The sequence below is a fragment of the Pelodiscus sinensis genome, chromosome 5, assembly GCF_052426305.1.
Source record: "Pelodiscus sinensis isolate ZL-2025 chromosome 5, ASM5242630v1, whole genome shotgun sequence".
NCBI lineage: Eukaryota > Metazoa > Chordata > Testudines > Trionychidae > Pelodiscus > Pelodiscus sinensis.
Window position 1 is genome coordinate 127,174,211 of NC_143056.1, and position 6,238 is coordinate 127,180,448.

The following is a 6,238-nucleotide window of genomic DNA, read 5'->3' on the forward strand; positions in this document are numbered from 1 at the left end:
CTCTGCACTTTGGTTTCATGTCTCATTTGAAAAAGGGGGCATGCGAGTTCTTGCTGCTGACTCAGAGGAAGGAATGGGTTCTGAATCATGAGTACTGCCACTCTTAATCAGTCAGCTTAACCTTTGAGGTCTCCTATCCACCCGCTGCCAGTCCTGCCTAGCAGATGCAGTTAGGCAACCTCCTGTTGCTGAAGTAGAAGGGCCGATGAAGCTGTTCCTACTGGAACCTTAGCATGAGCATCAATTATCTAACAAAGGAACAGCCTGAGGAAGTGCCACAGCTGGTATATTCAGCACCCAGGGCTACATGTGAATCCAGCTCAGTCTCTGCTACGCTGCTGTTTGTGCATGAGAGGGGTACATAGTGGCCTAGCAAGAGCTGAAAAGATCACGATTGGTATTGCTAAGCACGTCAGCTGCTCTGTTCTGAATCACTGGGGCTATGTCTACACTCGCGGCTTCTTGCGCAAGAACATCTTGCGCAAGAAAACGTCCACACTGCCATGTGCGAGATGTGCTTTTGCGCAAGAGCTCCCATGGCAGTGTGGATGCTTTCTTGCGCAAGAAAGCTCTGATGGCCATTTTAGCCATAGGGCTTTCTTGCGCAAGAAATCCCTGCTGAGCATCCACACTGCCCTCTTGCGCAAGAGCTGTGCAAGAGGGCTTACACCTGTCAGAAAAGAGCATAGCTCTTGCGCAAGGAGCCCCCTCTTACCATGCCGTACTGTAAATTTACTTGAGCAAGAGCAGATGGGCAGTGTGAACACTCTGCAGATTCTTGCGCAAGAACGGCCGTACTTGCGCAGGAAGCTGCAAGTGTAGACATAGCCCAAGGAGTGGTCCAGCTCCAGGGGCGTGAGGTCTCTTTTCTCAATGCTGCAGTTAGCTCCAAGGACTCCAGGTGAATTCAGAGGCAATGGCTCAGTTTAGCAACCCAACGGCAAGCTGTTTTCAATGGAAAGTGACGCTATGGCTGGAGGGAGTTCTTCAGTGTGCTTCCATTTGTCACTCTGCATCTCCTGTCAGTCCTTGATTTAGCTGCACTATGTCTATACTACCGAGTTTTTTTCCAAGATGCCGGAGGTATCCCAGAAAAACTCCGTGTCCAGGGAACGGTTTTCAAAAGAGCTGTAAACCTTGTTTCATGAGGAAGAAGGGCTCTTCCAAAAGGAGGTTTTTCTGAAATTTGGCCCAATGTAGAAAAGTAAGTGTAGTGTAGACATAGCCTTAGTGGTGCCTCTCAACCAATATCATGGGTGGGAGAAGGATATAATACAAAATAATGGAAATGTAGGAGATGATTGGAATTTGGGGGCAGCATGAACTGTTAAGAGTAAAGGAAAGACTAGAGAAACCATGGAGGGGGAATCAAATCAGTATGCATACTAATGTGTGCACGATAGGCAACAAACAGGAAGAATGAATGCTAGTGTCTAAAACACAATTATAACAGCATCACAGAGGCTTTGTAGGATTATACGCATGGCTAAAATAGGGGTATAGAATGATCTGGTTTACTCGGGAAGTACAGAAAAGGGAGGATGTGGGGCCTTATCAAAGATGTACAGCCTCTCTCTGACTTACAAACCGGTTACGTACCAAGCCTCTACCTCCCCTGCTCCCACTGCAGAGACGGTGCTGGGGGGAACTGGCTTTTAAGCCAGCTCTCCCTCCTCCCACCCCGTACCAGTTCCTGCCTGCCCCCTTGCTGCCTCTCTGATAGAGGCAGCAAGGGGGGGGGGAAGCGACTAGTTGACTATCCAATACGTTTATCAGATAGTTGACTAGTCGCTTACATCCCTCTCCAAATGCATGGAAAAGATAGGAAGTATGACAAGAGGTTACCTTGGCTTAACTAGGAGATTGTCAAAGATCTGAAAATCAAAAAGGAGTTCTACAAAGAACAGAAACTGTGTCAAATGATAAAGAATATAAACAAATTACACAAGTACATTGGGACAAAATTAGAAAGGCTGAGGTACAAAATGAGATTAAACTAGTTAGCGAAATAAAGGATAAGAAAAAATTCTACACGTACATTGGGCCTCCATCTACACTGCCCTCTCTTGTGCAAAAAATATGCAAATGAGGCACAGCGGTGAATATCGCTGTGCCTCATTTACACAATGAGCTGCCATTTTTGTGCAAGGGGCTTTTGCACAAGAGCCATTCTGTTGCTTTTATTTCAGGAAGAACAGCTCTTGCGCAAGAGGGTTTTTGCGGAAAAATGGAGCCGTGTAGACAGCTCTTTTTTGCACAAAAGCCCCTTGTGCAAAAATGGTGGATCATTAAGTATGTAAATGAGGCACAGCGATATTCACCGCTTTGCCGCATTTGCATATTGTCTTGTGCAAGAGAGGGCAGTGTAGAAGTAGCCTAGAAGTAGGAGGAAGACCAAAGATCAAGTAGGCCTGTTACTCCATGGCTGCGTCTAGACTGGCAAGATTTTACACAAATACTTTTAACGGAAAAGTTTTTCCGTTAAAAGTATTTGCACAAGAGAGTATCTACACTGGCATGGATGCCTTTGCGCAAAAGACATCTTTTGCGCAAAAGCATCTGTGCCAATGTAGACGCTCTCTTGCGCAAGAAAGCTCTGATGGCCATTTTAGCCATCGGGCTTTCTTGCGCAAGAAATAAACTTGGCTGTCTACACTGGCCCTCTTGCGCAAGAATACTTGCGCAAGAGGGCTCATCCCTAAGCAGGAGCATCAGAGTATTTGCGCAAGAAGCACTAATTTTGTATAGTACAAAGTCAGTATTCTTGCGCAAATACTCACGGCCAGTGTAGAAATGGAAAAAGCGTTAAATGAGTTTTTTGTTTCAGTTTTCAACAGAAAGGTTGAAAACAGAGTGATTGGACATTTAACTCAGTGAATGCCACTGAAAATGAGGTAGGATCCAAAGCTCAGATAGGGAAAGAAGTGGTTAAAATTATTTAAAGAAGTTAGATGTCAGGGCCTGATGAAATACATCCTAGAATACTCAAGGAGCTGACTGAGGAGGTATCTGAGCCATGGAAGTCATGGAAGAGAGAGGAGACTCCAGAGGATTGGAAAAGGGCATAAAAAGTGCCCATCTATAAAAAGGGAAACAAGGACAACCTGGGGAATTACAGATCAGTCACCTTAGCTTCAGTACCCAGAAAGCAAAGGGGGTTCTGGGAGGGGATTCTCAGGAGTGTCACTTCCTTCTCTGCCCCTGATGAGTGATATAGAGAAGAGGCAGCCACATTGAGAAGGAAGGCTAGGAAATGTCTAAGAGCAGTCACTAGGAAAGGGAGCCAGAAAGAAGGATGACTCTCATTTGTTTCCAGAGGAGATGAAGATGAACCCACACAGAACGAAGATGTTATCAGTGCAATAATGCTACTGCAGCTTTGGAAAGGGGGATCTATACTTTAGACAGTTCTGTGAAAGAAGTTTGTGTTCTTCCTCTAGGCTTCCTCCTAATTCCCATTGAAGCTGATCTAGTCTTGACAATCGGACTAGGCTGGCTGAGAACCCAATACAACTTCAAAATGGACTAACTGCAAGAGGTGGGGTGGGGAATTATTCAGACTCATTGGGCCCAGGTTATTAAGCTAAGAGGTTCAGTTTGGATCCAAGGGAGCTTGCCCTAGCAGCAAAAATTTCCATCTCCAATCCTAGGGTTACCATATTTGAACTTTCAAAAAAGAGGACACTGCTGAGAGAGAGTGTATCAGTATCTGCCCAACTCACATTGTATTAATGTGTTGTATAGTATAACACATTAATACAATGTGAGTTGGTAGACACTGATATACACCCTCTCAGCAGTGTCCTCTTTTTTGCAAGTTCAAATGTGTTAATCCTACCAATCCAGTGGGGCATGGCACACTGGAATAAATGCTACATGTACAAATGATAGCTGGAGTAAAGCATGATATCAAACATGCAGCGATGGGAAGGTGCTTTGAATAAATACTCTATACACCTCATTACAATGAGGCAATGCAACCTTTAGAGAACCTGCTGCTACCCCCACACTCATGAAGAAAAGCACAATTCTAAAAGTGAGCAAGATAGTGAGACCATGCACCATGAGTAATTAATTAGGCAATCACCAAGCTATTGGCTTAAAGGTATGTAGGTGCCTAACTCCCACTGACTTCAATGGCGTGAGGTGCCTAAATACCTGTCACTGAGGATCTGGGCCTGTTGTTGTGATAACTCCTCACAGTCACAATCACTGCAACTCAAGTGGTGATTGTCTGAAGAAATCAAGGTGTACTTTAAACATGCAGTGCCAATATGTACTGCAGCCATAATTGTACAGTACACCAAATCCTTTATTATTTGTGTTAACAATGCCAAGACTTGGTAGCTGCATAATCTAACCACACACAATTCTCTTCTGCAGTTTCTAATCTCATCTTCTCAGTGTGATGTCAAAACCTGCTTGGCACCTGATTTGGGGGAGGGGAGCTTCTTGATGCATTTGGGGTTTGATTTTAGAGGATGCTTGGCAGGATTAGATTTTTATTAGTAAACAGCAATAAACATTGATTTCACTGATACACTTTTTGTCAGTTTGTGTATCATCGATAATCAAAATAGACGGATGCGTAAAGTAAGAAAAATGCTGCTTGAGAACGTCTGAGGCTATGTATACAGTGCAAGTTTTTGCAGCAGAAAATATGCTAATACGGCTCATTAGCATGAATTGTGACATCATTAGCATATTTTCTGCCAATTCTTTTTGCGCAAGCTTCCAATTCTTTTTGTAGCAGCTTCCATTTTGTGCAAAAAAAATAAAAATAAAAAACCTCTTTTGCACAATCAGGATCTTGCGCAAATGGTTTTTTTTGCACAAAACAGAAGTGGCTACACTGCTTCTTTCTGTGCAAAAACTACTTGTGCAAAAAGAATCGGCAGAAAATATACTAATGATGTCGTGACTCATGTTATGAGTTCCTCATTAGCATATTTTCTGCTGCAAAAACTTGCAGTGTAGACAAAGCCTTAGTTTTAGATTTAAGAATACTTTGTATATGTTGACATGATGCTGACTTCCTCTATGACCTTGGACAAAGCTTGGTGCCTAGGTTCATATGAAAACCCCCCAGAGATTATAGCACTAACCTGCCTCTGAGGACTGTTTGCAGGAGAAACATATTAAAGATTTTGAGGTGCTCTGAGATCTGAAGATAAAAAGCATATTAGTCACTGTCTGATCCTTGTTAGTGGCAGTATTACACAACAATGGGGTATTCAAAATCACCTTTTCCATATGATTCTGCATTTTTTTTTTAAATCCTTTATTGCTCTTCAAGGTTGAATATTGCTTTTCCTCGCTGCTGATGGGGAAATCCGTATCTTTCATTTCGTCATATTTTGGAAAACACCAGCAGAAAATACCCTTCTGTTATGCTCTCCGTTCTCAGCAGTGCATGTCTCCTAGTTCGTTTCCAACTCTAGTTTGTGCTCAACCATTTGGCAAGGGTCTGTGTAGACTTCCCCCTGGGTGGGGCAGCTTGGTAGGGCAAATCCATGTAGGGACTAGGGAGCAGCTTGGCTTCAGTCCACTCCTCCCAGCAGTTCTTGCCCTTTTCAGAGAGCGGTGTTGGTGTCAGTGGTTTGGTTGGGCCGTGCCGTTCCATCCCTGGCTCTGCCACAGACGCTGCATGACCTTGGTTGAGTCCATTGCCATCCTGGCCCCTATTGCCCAGCCCTGACCTGGAGCCCCAAAGGGGCCAAGACTGAGCAGCTGGGGCCCATGGTGATACCCACCACTGGGGTCCTGGCTGTGGGGATAGGTCAAAGGTCAGAAGTTGGCCTCACAAGGTGACAGTAACTCAAGGTCAGAGGTCGCCAAGGTCAAAGGTCAGGGAGACCCTGGCTTGGACACGTCCCTGACCTGGTGCTTCCCGGCTAGCTTAGCTCCTGGCTCAGCCAATCCCAACATTGAAGTGGGTGAGACCCCGCCCACTGGGCTACACAGCCAATCAGCCACAGGATGAATCACCCCTCAGCGTCTGCCGTCACCTCATCGGCGCCGCTCCCCACCAATAGCGTCTCGGCTCTGCGGTGACGTTTGGTTATCTCCGCCCCCAGCGCCCCGTTAGATACAGACAGCGAGGAGCGGTCCAGGCAGCCAATGGGAAGGGCGGAGGACGAGGCCAATGGAAAGGCAGTGACGACCAGCACTGGCCAATAGGACTCACAGGACCCGCCCAGCGGGGCCCGCTGAGCCAATAGCAGAGCCAGGGCGGGGG

The 6,238-nt window shown here is 45.6% G+C and overlaps 1 long non-coding RNA gene across 3 annotated transcripts in view; it reads right to left on the reverse strand.

The window, feature by feature from the left end:
• The window catches only part of LOC142829266 (uncharacterized), a 32,150-nt gene extending 26,060 nt beyond the window's left edge, over positions 1-6,090 (reverse strand). For all 3 annotated transcript variants that reach the window (XR_012903707.2, XR_012903709.2, XR_012903708.2), the window contains exon 1: positions 5,106-6,090. This is a non-coding gene — a long non-coding RNA (uncharacterized LOC142829266). The remainder of the gene's footprint in view (positions 1-5,105) is intronic.
• Positions 6,091-6,238: the final 148 nt, after the last annotated feature.